The following is a 17,813-nucleotide window of genomic DNA, read 5'->3' as shown; positions in this document are numbered from 1 at the left end:
AACTGAGAAAGGAAACTAAAGCATGTAATTATTAATACAGGAAGTATAATCTTTAGTGTAGTCCTGAGAGAAGACAAGACCAGAACCAGTTAGTTTAGCTCTGAAAGTAAGGTGCTTAGAAGACAACATACAAATAGCGCCAACTAATGATTTCATTGGAAAACTGAGACTCAACATATCAATAAGCGAGGAGCCATGTATTTCATAGTTCATACAACTGCACACCAAAGAAAGGAGATTTAGCACAATCTGTGCACACATTGAAAACAATCACGTAGATCAGGCACTGAAAACAGCTGCATTAGCTCGTGCTAAACAGAGCCAAACTCCCAGAACTTTTTTCCCTGGGCCAGTTTGGAGCCATATTTGCACAAACAAGGTCTATGCTGCGAGATGTGAGCTTCATCAAGATAGAGAAAGTGAGGGCAAGAGAGAGGAGAGCTGGGAGCTTACCTCGTCGTCCACGCAGCCGCCGCTGCTGTCGTTGGCGAGCGTCTCCATGCGGAAGCAGGGCACCACCGCCAGGGGTGGGGTCGGCGCTGGGCGCCCGCGACCTCCAGCACGGATAGCTAGGGTTTCCTGTAGCACACGAGCACACACAGAGCAGAGGGAGGAGGCACCACCGAGGGGCAGGCACGCCTGCGGCCACCAGCTCGCCCGCTTGCGCCGCGCCGTGGTCGGGGACGGGCACCGCAGCCCCACGCCCTAGCAGCGCCTCGCGCCGTGAGCGGGCGGTGCGGGCACGGCCGGCACGGCGCGAGGCCAGGGGAAGAGGAGGAGGGGGAGAGGAGGAGGAGGAGGAGGAGGAGGAGGAGGAGGAGGAGGCCGGCCGCAGCCGCCGTGCCCGCCCGCGCCGTCGCCGCCCCTGTCCGCGTGGAGATTGAGAGGAAGAGGGAGAGGGAGAGACCGACGGGTGAGGGAGAGAGGAAGTTGGGAGAAAACTCTGGAACGAGAAGTGGAAGGCCAAGTATATATTTGCCAGGCCGGATTCGGATGAGAAGCCAGGGAAGCCGAGACGAAGCAGCTGAGAAGCCGGATAAAGCAGGAGAAGCTGCTTCCGACGGAATCCGCTTCGAGCGTTTTGGACCGTTGATCGGCAGATCGGACGTCCACAAAATTTCGGGACGACGTGGACGGTGGTTCTGTCAGAGGAGCATGTCCGGCTTGTCTAGTTAAATATGCACGCTATTTTACCAGATTTTTTTGAAGGAATATTGTGTCTACATATACACTTCTTTTTATCGGTGGGTTTTTTATTTTTTTCAAATTTACCCCTCTGTACAATCAGGACAGCCTTATCTACCTACGGGCATTGATGTACATCGTTAAAAATGAGTCCTTCAGGGTTGTTTGCTGCCTGAGGGAGGGAAAAATTTTCACTCTTATCCTTTTCGCGGTCATTTTGGGCGGCGGCGGCAGCGGCTCTGCTCCTCCTGGCAGCGGCGCACGCGTAGCCGGGGGTTCGGTCGCTCAGGGTGCGGTGTAGAGCAGGCGACGGGCAGCTGTGCAAAGCAGGCGATGGGCAGCTGTGGGGAGCCGTAGCGGGCGTGGTGCAGAGCAGGCGAGGGGCCACGGCGGGCGGATTCGGCGGGCCACCGCGGGAAGGAGTGGACACGGTGAGCGGCGGGCAAGGAGCGGCCTCAGCGGGCGGATCCTCGTTTGACGAGCGTCGAGGCGGCTCTAATTGAATGGTTGCATTGACTTGACCGATGACCGGTACGGTCGCCAGGCGGGCCGGGCGGAGGAGCGCGGCAGTTTCGGGTGCTGGATGGTCTCAGCCTCTCAGAATGGGGATGTGCGGCGCATCTGCCTCCACTTGTGTGCGCATGGGCATGGCTGGTCCGGCTCATGCTCAAGTTGATCTAGTAATCAATTAGCCTCTTCCTGTCGGCATGTGACGATTGTTGAAAATATGCACGCTATTTTACCAGATTTTTTTTAAGGAATATTGTGTCTACATACAGTATCGGGCCCAGGATTTTGAGGCCGGGTATTCAAAATGTAAAGGATGTTAATTTTTTTTGACAACCAAAGCTTATTACTCCATATTTAGCATCATAATTGATAATATCGTATATATAATTTTTATGCAAGGATACCGTATATGTAATTGCATAATATATAACACATAATTAAGCAAGTTTCCATATATTTTTAGAATTTGAGCATAATTTAAAATTAATTAATGAAAGGTACCAACAGTTCCACATAACAAGGCGACAACATACATCAAATATATAATCATATAGAGGAATAAGAAAGCTTATACAGTTATTCTTCACCGGATGTTTATTTATCTTCATCGTTTTCTTCTTTCCAATGCATATACACATTAAATTTTCTTGCCAAAAAATTTGGGTATTCAACTGAATACCCTTGAATATAGCTGAGCCCGCCCCTGTCTACATATACACTTCTTTTTTTTTTCCAAGAACGTGCATAGCACGTGTTTCATTAAGAAGAAGTTAGAAAGTTTACACGACCGACATCACATCACGGCAAGATTGCCATGAGTGATGGGGTTGAACACGTACAAAAGCCACCGCTAGGCGGTGGGACGCAAGTTGTTGTGACTAACTAAGAAACTAAATGTGCGACCTAAGGACTTGCTCTGTGCTGCCTGCTCGGAGACAACAACGAAGCGACGTTGAGCCGATAGTGCTCAATCCGACCCCTGTGTCGCTCGGCCCTTGCGCGCGCTCTTCATCGGAAAGAGCTCAAGCATTGCTGCCTGCTTGGATGCTGATAGCGGATCTGCGAACGTCTTGTGGAACCTATCCGCAATCGACGCATCATGCGAGTTGAGGCTTGGGTCCTGGTTGCGCGTCTTCCACTTGCTAAGTAGGACTTTCTGTTAGGTTGATCTCCGCCGGCCAACTTGGGCCTTTGATCCACGTCCTGATCGGGGGCGTCCAACCCAATAGGGTTGGTGAGCCCCCGTCGCACAGTGCCATATAAAGAGGAGGTGGAGGCCACTGGTAAAAGGTTACGAGGTTCACTGCCATAGTAACAACCCCACTGTCCTAACCCTAATCCGAGCTAGAGGGAGGCGCCGCCAGCGACGAGAAGCGCCGCCAGCATCTTCACCGTCGCCCCTGCACCACCCCAACGTTCACGCCGTCGCCGGGACATCACTGCTACCTCTTCACCACCACTGGACGTCGACGACCTCACCACCGGCACCACGACGGGAACCACGGTGGGCTCCTCCAAGACTAACGGTCAGATACCTCTGCACCTCTCTCTCTCTCTTCCTCTAGTCTCCCTTTCTAGTTCGTGTCCCAAGTTCATCCACTTATTTATCCCGAAAAGAATAGAAATTACCCACTGATCTACACCATGGATGATCCAAAGAATCTAACAATGGTATCAAAGCCATCGATCTAGTATGTAGATTGTGTCAGGGGTAGCAGTGTAGAAGGAGATGAGCTAGATCCGGTTTGGATCAAAAGAAAAGAGATACAGAGGGTTCATTGAACCCTAAACCCTAATCGGGTGAAGAAAAGGGGAAAGAAGGGGTCTTGGTTTCAAAAAGTACTCAAACCCTAACCCTAACCCGTCGGGGAAGATGAACAGCAACCCGAACCCTAACCCTAACTCTAAGATCTAACCCTAGCAGAGAAGACAGAAAGAGGGAGGAGCTTATTTGGGCTTTCCTCGCCGCTGTCGCCACCGCCGGAGCGCAGGAAGATCACCGCGCTGCCGCCTCGCCGGAGCGCAAGAAGAAAGCCGAGCCCGCTGGCTCGGGCTTAGGATGCGCCTGCTAGGGCGCCGCCGCTAAGCCGCTCGACGGTGGCGCGCTCACCCGCTAGGGAGGGCGCGCACCGGCGAGGGGGCCGGCGACGGCGCCACGCCATCCCTCCGTCGTGGTCTCGCTCCGGTGGCTCTCTACGCTCACTCGCTCGGTGGCTGCCGCTGAGAGAGAGAGGGGGAGAGAGCAAATGGCTAGGGTTTCCGGGGGGAGCCGGCGCCATCACCGTTTTGATCCTCCGAAGCGCGCGCTCAGCCGTCCGATATGCATCAACGGCGCAGAGGAAACGGACCGAGATTGAGCACAGGCGAGCACGAGCACCGGGCCGTTTTGCCAGCCTAGGCCCAGGTTACGGCCTGGGAGAGCGCCGCGGCGCTGCACGCGTAGCAGGCCGGGCCGGTTTTGCCGTTTGGACCGAAGGAGCAGTACTGAATTGAGTCCAATTTTTCTTTTTTCTTTTTCTAGTAAAATGTTATTTCATGAAAAATGAATAATGGCTCAAAGAAAATTAGAAAAGAGAAATTTCCTGTGGGTAAAATTCACTCAATTAAGTTAATATTTTCGCTGCAAAGATAAGTTTATCCTCTGATTATTTTTGGAACCAACGGGAAACTTTTAATTGGAGGAGTAGCCAAATTTGTTTAGTTAATTATGATATTATTGTTTTCTGACCAACGTTGATGATAACAATATTGTAATTTTATTCATAAGTTTTTCCATGCATTAATTCTATTTCTAGCTAACGGTGATGTAGAATTAATGTAGAAGAATGTTGTATCTATGAGGTTGCTAATTTCCTGACCAAAGTTGGTAATAGCAATATCATAATTTAATTATGAGTTGTTTCATGCATTAATTCTATTTCTGCTCAACGGTGATATAGAATTAATGTAGAAGAATTTCTGAGTTTTATGCATTAATTCTATTTCTACCCAATGGTGATATGGAATTAATGTAGAAGAATGATGTTTTATTCTATTTCTGCCCAATGGTGATATATAATAGAAATAAAATATTTTAAAGTTTGATGCGCATGTTTTAACCAGACCAACGTAGGGTTATTTTCATGTTCATTATTGTTGAATATTTTTCAGACAGAGATCTTCATGCTTTCATTCTTGAAGGCAGTAAGAAAAATAAGCTGGGTACTTGTGACTCAGAAGATGATAAAGAAAGAAGGCCATTGCATAAGGGATTGTTCTCTTTAAAGAATGGCTTCAAAAGGAAAAGAATTCTAGGATATTTATCCAAGAAAAGAGATAGAGAAATGTCTTTTGTGTACTCTGTATGAAGAAGAATTTATTTTCAGTTTCACTGATAAGAGTTGTAAAAGTCATATACATGTTTAATTTAACCAACGTTGGATTAAACATGTGTGTTAAAAGAATATTTAGATTTATTTCTGAATTTGATGATTGAATAAGTTGAGAGCCAATTCTGGCATTTATATCCCTTATAGGGAATTATCCCGCATGGCGGGAGAAGTTTTGGCATAGTACTTATCCTGCATGGCGGGAGAAGGATGTGATGACTCATGTGCTCTTAGTGTATCCCGCACATGGAGAGAAGTTTGGGATAGCTCTTATGCTATCCTAGTATTGACCGTACATTTTGATTGTGTCATGATCATTAAGTACTCAATGAGTTTAAGAACAAAAGAAAGTTGCATATGAACCAAAAGATAAGAATAATATGCAAGTGTGACTTGCAGAAGTACTGAAGGATTCTGTTGAGTTCATGAAGTGGAATGAGGAAAATGTACTCCCATACGATTTAAGAAATAACTTTGTTTGCATGACATAATCATGTGAACCAAGTAATCAATGTCTCCTCGTTCACAAGAGTTTTGAATAATTTTCGAAATTATGGCAGTAAAGTTTATGCCACATTTCGAGGGGGAGAATTATGAGATAAATTAAGAAAGATAATTGAAAGAAACTCCCATTCCCCTAATGTATAGTGTGCATTGAGGGCAAAAGTGATCTATAAAAGATGAATGTGATCATTGAGGGAGTACAACGGTCATAATAACGATATCCCTAAGTAGAGAATTAGCATACTGGACGAGTCTCAAAGTTATTAAGGCGGTGCTTAAAGCACCATTCGAGTTTTGACAAATTAAACCCAAATAAGAAATTTGAAGATACACTATCTTTAGAAGATGGAGTAATCTGGGAGAGCATGGTATGCAGAGATCTAAGGCTTGAATAGAAGTGGGATTACATGCCCACTACAGTATTTTTAGAGCAACAAATTGCTTAATACCTGTTGGTGTTGTATGACATATACAACACTTGTTGTTAGCTAAGCAGATGAATAAATAAATAAGGATCTTGTAATACAGGAGCCTATAGAACAATTGTCTTTTGGCAATGAAGAGCAACAATAGCCCCATATGAAAGAAGTGCTATGAGGCCCTAATAGGTCTCAAAGAATAAGAAAATCAGTTATTTCTGGTGACTATGAAGTCAATGTTAAGAAAGAAGTTCAAACAGAGGATGATTCCACCTCATTTGAAGAAGCCATGAGAGGCGTTTCACTCGTCTAAATGGCAAGAAGCAAAGGAAGATGAAATGAAATTGATAAATACCAACGATGTTTTGAGACTTAGAAGAAATTCCTAATGGAGCCAAAACAGTATGCTGTAATGGGTCTACAAGACAAAGGTAACTCCAAAGGGAATATAGAAAGATATCAATGAAGGAATATGGAAAGCTATAAAGCACCACTTGTGGCGAAAGGATTTACACAAAAAGTAGGAATAGATTATAATGAGCATGCAAGTATTCTTTTAGAATCATAATGGTGTTAGTGGCACATTACGATTTAGAGTTACATCAGAAAGATGTAAAGACACGTTCCTCAACGGGGATTTGTATGAAAAAGTTTACATGGCACAACCCAAAAGGTTTTGTCGTGGAAGGAAAAGAACTTAAGGGATGTCGCCTGAAGAAACCTTTTATGGATTATAGCAAGGCTCTAGACAGTAGTATTTAAAGTTTAAAGAATCAATTAGAAAGTTTGGGTTTTAAAGAGAATGTAGAGGACAATTGCATTTGTGCAAAGTTTAAACATGGAAAATTCATTTTCCTAATCCTGCATGTGGGTAGCACCTTGCTCACTAGTAGTGGTGTTAATCTACTATTGGAGAAGAAGCAATTCTTGTCCTCAAGTTTCAATGAGAATGATCTCGGTAAAGCGTCATTCGTTCTAGGAATTGGAACTTACCGAGACAAAAGTGAAAAGGGGTATTAGAATTATCTCAAATGTATACTTAGAGAAGATTATAAAGAAATAAAGTATATATATGAGTAAACCTGCGCCTGTTCCTATAGTCAAGGGTAATAGTTTTGAGAACTTTCAGTGTTCCAAGAACAAATATGAGATCGATCAAATGGACGTCCTATATGCTTCAGCAGTTGGAAGCTTAATGAGTGCTTGAGTAAGAACTTACCCTGACATAGTTTATGTATCTGGGATGTTTTGGCAGAAGTCCATTCTAGATATAGATCACTGGAATGGAGTTGAGAATGTCTTGCAATTGTGCAAAGATTCATAGGCCTCATGGTGAGTAAGAAAGAATAAGTACTCTCAAATAGCTGTGGGTACAAATGTTAAGGTTTGACGAGATGTTTAGTGAAACCCACATAGTAGCTAACACTCACAGTTGGAGTTTTATTATGGAAAAGCTCCAAAGAAACAGTTGTGGTGTCATCAATGATGCATACCCATAGTATAGCTTGTCATGAGGCTTAAAGGACAGGCGAAATGGTTGAGAGAACTTACACCCAGAATTGATAATGGTATACAGCAGCAATAACCATTTAAGTAGTTTGCTCCTATGACAACGGGTCAAGTGTGCTGCCAAATACATTGGCATTAAGTTATACGTTGTAAAGGAGAAAGTCCAGAATCATACTAAAAGTATTGAACATATAAGTAACAAGCAAGTGTTTGCGGATCCGCGTACAAAAGGTTTACCACCCAGTGTGTTCAGAGAACACACAGTCGACATGGGTTTACGGGAAAGCCTATGATTTCCGGACAATAAAGGGCCCAAAGTTAAAGAATCTGTTTTAGAAAAGAGAGAATGGTGTGCTGATCGGAGTAGGTGCGTGCAGGACATCAAGCAGCGCGTCCAGGGTGCGGAAACGGACGATGAAGTCCTCCGGAGCGTGGCGATGAAAGACGAATTCCTCCGGCGCGAAATGGTACGCGGACTCTAGCTGCTGGTGCACGTCTCGCAACGAAACTGCAGGACGGACACCCCCGATGGTGGCCATAAGGGCAAGCGATAGGGCGTCCTCCGCAGCATTGATCTCCGCCTCAGTGTCGCGCCAAGCGGTGGCGAAGGTGGAGGCGATGGAGGTGGCATCAACGGCGGTGCAGGCCCACGCGGTGACCCCGTACAAGCTGGTGGCACGGAGGTTTCATGGCCGGAGACGGTGTCGGCGTCGGACGACGAGGAGCGCGGCCGATCCTCATTGGTGCGCGGGCGAACAGGACGGCCAGAGCGTGGCGGCAGGGGGGCGAGTTGCCCTGTCCGGCGAACGAGGCCGCTTGCAGTCCTTGGCCCGGTGACCCGTGCCCTTGCAGACGAGACAGCGCGATGGTAGCCTGCAACGAGCGGCGACATGGTTGATGGCCAGGAAGTTGAAGCAGAGCCCAACGAGCGCGGCCGGTACTAGACGAGGGCCGGTAGGCGTGGGACGAGGATGATGGCGCCAGCGACGCTCGCTCTCGACGATGTGGAAGCGCTCCTCGTCCACCGCCGACCCGAGCCGTGGAGGGTGCGCGACAACAGAATGGAGGCGAGGGCGGCGGTCGGGACTCAGCATACCCGTAGCAGCGACTAGATGACGCGCGTCCACCCCGGGAGCACGGTGGTCCAGACCAGAGGCGCCGTGGGCGGGGTGGCGCTGGTGTACATCCACCGAGGAGGTGGCCCGCAGAGGCTGCGTGGCCGTAGGGCGAGGGTGAGGACGAGGACGACGCTCCTGGTCATGCGGAGGTTGGTGGCGACGTGCATCTGCCATGAAGGCACCCAGCGCAGGAGGACGCGCACGGCGGCGGCGACGCCTCGAAGGTGGGGCGACCTCCTTGTCCGAGACGATGGGCCGTGGTGACTCGACTGAACTTGCGGAGGAGTAGTTAGAGTCAGAATCGGAGAAGGACAGCATCTCTGGCGCAGGGTTGGACGGAGAGCCCAGCATGATGACCGGCGATGAGGGTGCCGGGCAGTGGCAGATCTAGGAAATACTTATAGGGGGGGCTGAAGAAATATCGCTATAGCAAAAGGTCTATTATTGGTTGTACATAATTTTTAGTCCATATTCCTTCAGCAATTCGAATCACAAATTTTAACAAAATTGGTAAAATGTTGTAAAAAACAAAATTGGTAAAATGGATAAGGTAAAAGAATGCCACAACATCAAATAAGGTAAAAGCAATAAGCAAATATACAGGGAGATGGGCCTTCTTGATTGGCAGTTCGGCACCGTGCTGGCTAGAGGCCTGCCTGGGTGTTATCTTGCCTAGGCCTTCAATCGACTGAATTGGAGGGTCGTCGCCTGGGCCTTCTTGGGCTGTAACCGAGGCCATCCAGGTGGGAATTAATGAAAAAGGCCTGCTATCTCACTGGCCCAAGAAAAGCAATGTCGTCTTCAACCTCCAGACTGAAGAGTTCGACGTCTTTAGCCCCTCCTACTCAACAGCCATGGTGGAATTTTTTTGCAGGGACTCCATGGGGGCTCAAGGGGATCTGCAGTGGTAGGGGGGGGGGCTAGAGCCCCCCAGCCCCCCCCCCTCCCCCCGCGCTAGATCCGCCCCTGGTGCCGGGTGCGCCCAAGCCGGGCTCGACGAGGCAGCCCGGGCAAGAGCGGCGGTCGCCAGGGGAGGAAGCGGAAGGGGGTTTTCCTCAGAAGACGCAGCACCAGAGGACTCCCGGTCGGAATCTGCCATGGTGGCCAGGCAGAGGGAGGTGGACGCCGGTGCCGGAGTAGCAGTCGACGGGTTTGGCTGGTGGGCGCCGGGGCCGGAGTGGCCACCGGCGGAGGAGGAGGGGGCTCAGGAACGGAGCGGAGGGGGGAGCTCACGCGGACGCTCCCTGAGAGCAAAGCCTGCCCCCAGGGAATGTGTCTACATATACACAATAATAAATGTTCTATAAACTAAGCATACAAGCAAGAACACTCGTGTTAATCGGAACATAACCATGTAAATAATACTTGAAGCAACAGATACATAGCAAGTCTAGACGAAAGATACTCTGCGTTGTGTTTCTTAATATTATTCAGGCGGGGAAGCGCTCCCCTCTCCGTAGTTCTTCTAAAAATACTATACGTAATAAACAGTACTGTAAATAAAAAAGAAAAGTTAAACTGAAGATATAATTATTTTGATGCAAACAAAAGAGGTTCGCTACTACACACAGTTCCTACCCCCGTCACCTGGGGGGGGGGACATAGAGTTACTATTCTGATTTTATACGCTAAACACCCAACAACGTCGAGGCCGGCTTATATAGGGAGAAAAACGTTTGCTCCAGCTGACAAAGTCGTCAAAGAGTGATTTCACCACCCCACGGGCTGAGGGTTGTTCATTGCGAATGCGAAAGGTTGTGTCATTGCGCACACCAAAAGGGCAAAGCCGCCAGAGTATGGTAATGGGAACCGACGACCACATGCCCTGGTTGAGCTGAGAAGGTGCAGGAGCAGACCCAAATCTCCTCATTGGCCATCGCACCAAGGGACTGCATCCCAAGTCGCCCCGACACAGGCACACAGCATTGCTGAGGGTGCATTTGGAAAATACATGGCGGCGTTCTTCAGAATTAGCATTGCATTCTTGAGCAAAAAAAAAGCAACATTTACATTGTTGTCGTTGAGAGCCATCGCCATCCAAAATGTTCTTTTGACACGGGTTGGTCCTTGTGCTGAACCTAGCTTGTTTGGTACTTTAGTCCCGGCTCGTATTCCTTTAGTCCTGTCCGGTATTACGAGCTGGGACTAAAGGTAATATCTTTAGTCTCGGCTGGTATTACCAGACGGGACTAAATGTCTTTTAGTCCCGGGCGTTTATAGGAGCCGGGACTAAAGATCCCTCCCCTATATAAGGCGGTCGTTTTTTCTTCCTCCTCACTCTTCGTCTTCGTCGCCCATCGCCATTGCCGCCGCCGCCCTCGTCACCGTCGCCCGGGGACGGCTCCATGCGCCACTTCGACGCCGTGTTGGTGCTCTTCGGCGGTCCGCCTCCTCCTCCCGAAACACCTCGCTAGCCTCCTCCGCTTCGTCTTCCTCACGCGCGCGTGTCGCCCAGCCCCGTCCGGCTGCCAAGAACCTTCGCCGCCGACCCCATCCGCCGCATCCGTCGCCTCCGTCGCCGACACCGACGCCGTTCCGGCTGGTAATACCAAAAGATGTGAAGTTATACTAAAACATGATGCTTTTAATCTTGCCTATTTCTAGTTGGCGGTTGGAGATTTAGTTTTTCTCTCTTGTTTTTTTTCCTGTGCTGCAGGTTGAACGAGTTTCTCACCGAGACACGTTACGGAGTTTTGTTGTCAAGTCTGAGAACCTGGAGAAGCAGTGCCTAGCAGAGGCTATCAAATCATACTACAAGCTCCGTGTCCTACCATATGAACTGAAGAAGACTGTCGTGTTGTGAGCTCCCTTTATTTTTTGTCTTATACTCTTGTGGATTGGTGTGTTTGTGTTTTTTTTTCCTCGCAGAACAAGTGATAGATGATTCACTTTTTAATATATCTCGACAATCGCTTCCTAGCTTTGTATGATCGTGCATAATTTACTCTTGGTTGATATCACGAGCATACTTGAGCTGTGGCAGCAGTTATTCATCGAATACTTGCTTGTTCGCGGCAGTTCACGGCAAGTACTTCTGCATTGTTTGAGATAAAATTAACTAATCATCACCTTTAGTCCCGGGCGCGAAACCGGGACTAAAGGACCCTCCTTTAGTCCCGGATTCGTGCTCCCGGTTCTAAAATCGGGACTGAAGGGGGTTGAGAACCGGGATTACAGCTCGTTTCTCTACTAGTGAGGCTTATATAGGGAGAAAAACGTTTGCTCCAGCTGACAAAGTCGTCAAAGAGTGATTTCACCACCCCACGGGCTGAGGGTTGTTCATTGCGAATGCGAAAGGTTGTGTCATTGCGCACACCAAAAGGGCAAAGCCGCTAGAGTATGGTAATGGGAACCGACGACCACATGCCCTGGTTGAGCTGAGAAGGTGCAGGAGCAGACCCAAATCTCCTCATCGGCCATCGCACCAAGGGACTGCATCCCAAGTCGCCCCGACACAGGCACACAACATTGCTGAGGGTGCATTTGGAAAATACATGGCGGCGTTCTTCAGAATTAGCATTGCATTCTTGAGCAAAAAAAAGCAACATTTACATTGTTGTCGTTGACAGCCATCGCCATCCAAAATGTTCTTTTGACGCGGGTTGGTCCTTGTGCTGAACCTAGCTTGTTTGGTACTTTAGTCCCGGCTCGTATTCCTTTAGTCCTGGCCGGTATTACGAGCTGGGACTAAAGGTAATATCTTTAGTCTCGGCTGGTATTACCAGACGGGACTAAATGTCTTTTAGTCCCGGGCGTTTACAGGAGCCGGGACTAAAGATCCCTCCCTATATAAGGCGGTCGTTTTTTCTTCCTCCTCACTCTTCGTCTTCGTCGCCCATCGCCATTGCCGCCGCCGCCCTCGTCACCGTCGTCCGAGGACGGCTCCATGCGCCTCTTTGACGCCGCGTTTCGGCGGTCCGCCTCCTCCTCCCGAAACACCTCGCTAGCCTCCTCCGCTTCGTCTTCCTCACGCGCGCGTGTCGCCCAGCCCCGTCCGGCTGCCAAGAACCTTTGCCGCCGACCCCATCCGCCGCATCCGTCGCCTCCGTCGCCGACACCGACGCCGTTCCGGCTAGTAATACCAAAAGATGTGAAGTTATACTAAAACATGATGCTTTTAATCTTGCCTATTTCTAGTTGGCGGTTGGAGATTTAGTTTTTCTCTCTTGTTTTTTTTCCTGTGCTGCTGGTTGAACGAGTTTCTCACCGAGACACGTTATGGAGTTTTGTTGTCAAGTCTGAGAACCTTGAGAAGCAGTGCCTAGCAGAGGCTATCAAGTCATACTACGAGCTCCCTGTCCTACCATATGAACTGAAGAAGACTGTCGTGTTGTGAGCTCCCTTTATTTTTTGTCTTATACTCTTGTGGATTGGTGTGTTTGTGTTTTTTTTCCTCGCAGAACAAGTGATAGATGATTCACTTTTTAATATATCTCGACAATCGCTTCCTAGCTTTGTATGATCGTGCATAATTTACTCTTGGTTGATATCACGAGCATACTTGAGCTGTGGCAGCAGTTATTCATCGAATACTTGCTTGTTCGCGGCAGTTCACGGCAAGTACTTCTGCATCGTTTGAGATAAAATTAACTAATCATCACCTTTAGTCCCGGGCGCGAAACCGGGACTAAAGGAGGGACCTTTAGTCCCGGATTCGTGCTCCCGGTTCTAAAACCGGGACTGAAGGGGGTTGAGAACCGGGATTACAGCTCGTTTATCTACTAGTGAGGCTTATATAGGGAGAAAAACGTTTGCTCCAGCTGACAAAGTCGTCAAAGAGTGATTTCACCACCCCACGGGCTGAGGGTTGTTCATTGCGAATGCGAAAGGTTGTGTCATTGCGCACACCAAAAGGGCAAAGCCGCCAGAGTATGGTAATGGGAACCGACGACCACATGCCCTGGTTGAGCTGAGAAGGTGCAGGAGCAGACCCAAATCTCCTCATCGGCCATCGCACCAAGGGACTGCATCCCAAGTCGCCCCGACACAGGCACACAACATTGCTGAGGGTGCATTTGGAAAATACATGGCGGCGTTCTTCAGAATTAGCATTGCATTCTTGAGCAAAAAAAAGCAACATTTACATTGTAGTCGTTTACAGCCATCGCCATCCAAAATGTTCTTTTGACGCAGGTTGGTCCTTGTGCTGAACCTAGCTTGTTTGGTACTTTAGTCCCGGCTCGTATTCCTTTAGTCACGGCCGGTATTACGAGCTGGGACTAAAGGTAATATCTTTAGTCTCGGCTGGTATTACCAGACGGGACTAAATGTCTTTTAGTCCCGGGCGTTTATAGGAGCCGGGACTAAAGATCCCTCCCCTATATAAGGCGGTTGTTTTTTCTTCCTCCTCACTCTTCGTCTTCGTCGCCCATCGCCATTGCCGCCGCCGCCCTCGTCACCGTCGCCCGGGGATGGCTCCATGCGCCTCTTCGACGCCGCGTTGGTGCTCTTCGGCGGTCCGCCTCCTCCTCCCGAAACACCTCTCTAGCCTCCTCCGCTTCGTCTTCCTCACGCGCGCGTGTCGCCCAGCCCCGTCCGGCTGCCAAGAACCTTCGCCGCCGACCCCATCCGCCGCATCCGTCGCCTCCGTCACCGACACCGACGCCGTTCCGGCTGGTAATACCAAAAGATGTGAAGTTATACTAAAACATGATGCTTTTAATCTTGCCTATTTCTAGTTGGCGGTTGGAGATTTAGTTTTTCTCTCTTGTTTTTTTTCCTATGCTGCAGGTTGAACGAGTTTCTCACCGAGACACGTTACGGAGTTTTGTTGTCAAGTCTGAGAACCTTGAGAAGCAGTGCCTAGCAGAGGCTATCAAGTCATACTACAAGCTCCGTGTCCTACCATATGAACTGAAGAAGACTGTCGTGTTGTGAGCTCCCTTTATTTTTTGTCTTATACTCTTGTGGATTGGTGTGTTTGTGTTTTTTTTCCTCGCAGAACAAGTGATATATGATTCACTTTTTAATATATCTCGACAATCGCTTCCTAGCTTTGTATGATCGTGCATAACTTACTCTTGGTTGATATCACGAGCATACTTGAGCTGTGGCAGCAGTTATTCATCGAATACTTGCTTGTTCGCGGCAGTTCACGGCAAGTACTTCTGCATCGTTTGAGATAAAATTAACTAATCATCACCTTTAGTCCCGGGCGCGAAACCGGGACTAAAGGAGGGACCTTTAGTCCCGGATTCGTGCTCCCGGTTCCAAAACCGGGACTGAAGGGGGTTGAGAACCGGGAGTACAGCTTGTTTCTCTACTAGTGAGGCTTATATAGGGAGAAAAACATTTGCTCCAGCTGACAAAGTCGTCAAAGAGTGATTTCACCACCCCACGGGCTGAGGGTTGTTCATTGCGAATGCGAAAGGTTGTGTCATTGCGCACACCAAAAGGGCAAAGCCGCCAGAGTATGGTAATGGGAACCGACGACCACATGCCCTGGTTGAGCTGAGAAGGTGCAGGAGCAGACCCAAATCTCCTCATCGGCCATCGCACCAAGGGACTGCATCCCAAGTCGCCCCGACACAGGCACACAGCATTGCTGAGGGTGCATTTGGAAAATACATGGCGGAGGTCTTCAGAATTAGCATTGCATTCTTGTGCAAAAAAAAAAAGCAACATTTGCATTGTTGTCGTTGAGAGCCATCGCCATCCAAAATGTTCTTTTGACGCGGGTTGGTCCTTGTGCTGAACCTAGCTTGTTTGGTACTTTGGTCCTCTAGATCATACTCCCATGAAAGTCCTCGTCGGCAGGGAGCAACGCTACAACACTGTAGGCATCCTGCAAGCGGTACGACTTCCCCATAGTCTTGAGGGTGCTCGGCAACTACTGGTGGTTGGACCGACGAGGAGCTAGGACTAAGGTGCTGTTTGGTTCCATGTCAAGTTTTGCCACGTCCAGCTGCGACGAGTTGTGGTGGCACCCTAAGTGTGGCGGCAAAATTTAACGCCACACCATGTGGCGACAAACAAGTGTGCTGGTGCTGTGGCCGTCTAAGATTGCGTATGAACCAAACACTAGCCTAATACATGGCAGCGGGCCACAGCTGTGGCGAGGCGGAGTATAACGTGAAGCTAGGAATTATACATAGCAGGGCTGAGCGAAAAGAGTCAACCTGGAAAAACTGAGGGCAGCTCAACTAGTTAGGTTTCTCATGATGATCGTCTAAGTTAATTCATAGACTTGACACGGTTGCTCGTATTTTCTTATATGTATTCTAAGATCTAAGGCGCTATTCTTTCAGTGGTAGGAGGCATGCCCGTTGAATGCCAGGTTGTGTGGTAACTCTATAAATATTGAGATCTAGTGGTTTAGTCTTTCGGAGGTGTTCATAGGGACGATTTTATTATCTAGTTGTGCTTTGTATGATTTTATTATCTACTCCCTTGTCTCGTGAAAAGTGTCGCTATGAGATTTATGCTGGTCAAACTATCATAATTTGACTAGGTTTGTAAAAAAAATGTTGGTAACATTTATATCTTCAAAGTTTATTACAAAAATATATTCAACGACCTATCTAATGATATTTATTATGTACTATAAACCCTAATAGTTCCTTACATATTCGTGGTCAAATAAGTTGAAAACGTTTAACTTCTTGAGAAGTGAGAATGACTTTTTACTGAATGGAAGGAAAATAAGATATTAATAGGTATATATGACAATAAATTTTTAATACTTCCTTTTAATATAAATAAAGATTATAAAATTATACTAGTAAAAAATTTGTTGTGGTATGGGTGTGTGTGGGGTGGGGTGGCATGGCCGCTGCCGGGCGCCCCTTGGCTTCACCACTGCACCACGGTGTTCCGCATGTGCCCGTGGCTCCGGTTCCACTCCAAACAATCCCTTTTGCAGTTGACGAGATGGAGTCGAGGAGGCTCTCCACGAAGACCACATGCGAGTGCACGACTTTCAAGGGTGGCTGAGGAACGTCTCTATCACCGTCAGGTTGGCGCCCTCGTCGGCAGTAACGGAGCAGTTCTGGAACGAGAAGCCCGAGTTTGTTCGCTGGGTTGGTGCACCCTTGGGCGGTGATCACGTTGTGAGCGTCAGTGCCGGAGTTGTTATGGACAAGAAGCCAGCATCCCTGGAAGACAGCCTTGGCGTAGCCGAATACGAAGTCAATAGTGACGTGGATCGAGGTCTATAGGGTCACCTTTCCATGCTCTCACAACTCACACTTACCGAGGCGTAGAGGTAATTGATCCATATATTATCACTTAAACAAGTGGCACTCATACAATAGCACGCCGTATGAGCGACGAAAGAGAAATATGATGCAAGAACCCCAAGTCAGTACTTAATTAAGCCACCTAAAGTCCTTAACTAGGCATAAAGGATATGACCACTGGCACACTTTTTAGTTTGGAAATCACGTTTTTCAAATGTCTTTTTGTTTTAAATACACTTGTGAACAGTAACACGCTAAACCATGCTCTGATGCCAGCTGTAACAGAACCGACCAATTATACGAAATTAAGTAAGAAAATCATCCGCCAGAGCAGACGATTTAGCAAACTTAAGCCCGTATAACCCGGTAGTCCGTGAAATCACGAAGGATTTCAAACCAACTTCCATTCCAGCCAAGATCGTAATAAGTTTAGCGGTCACCATCACATATTACATAAAAGTTCGCATCTCAGATACATCAGAGTTTAAACATAGTTATTACAAAACGAGTTCGAATAAAAGTAGCGGAAGCCATTTGTTCAAAACCACACACACTCACACGGAGTTCAAATACAGTGCCAGCTAATGATCATCTCCAACAAAAGCATCAGACGAGACATAAGGAATGACCATGCCCATGGTCCTAAGCATCACCCATCGCAGGATAAAGGCAGTTGATACAGTAGCCGTAATACATCTGCCCATCTGCAACAAGTGGGAATAAAACCCTAAGTACGAGAAGGTATTCAGCTAGACTTACCCGACATAACCAAAAATAAATGACACCAAGAATTATGAAGGGCTTTATAGTAGGGTAGCTGACTCATTTGCAAAAAGAAGCATTTTTAGCATTTCAAGAACCTTTCCAAAAGCATTATTATCAAGTTAATTATTATTAACCTGTCGACTAGATTTGCACCTATACTAGATCAAGCATATGATTAAGCAGATAATGATAACCAATGATCATTAAACAACTTCCATAATGTCATATTCATTATAACTGTCCAAGTGTTCCATCAAC

Source organism: Miscanthus floridulus, chromosome 8 (assembly GCF_019320115.1).
Source record: "Miscanthus floridulus cultivar M001 chromosome 8, ASM1932011v1, whole genome shotgun sequence".
NCBI classification, from domain to species: Eukaryota; Viridiplantae; Streptophyta; class Magnoliopsida; order Poales; family Poaceae; genus Miscanthus; species Miscanthus floridulus.
The sequence above is the reverse complement of the archived record's forward strand: the minus strand, read 5'-3'. Positions refer to the sequence as shown.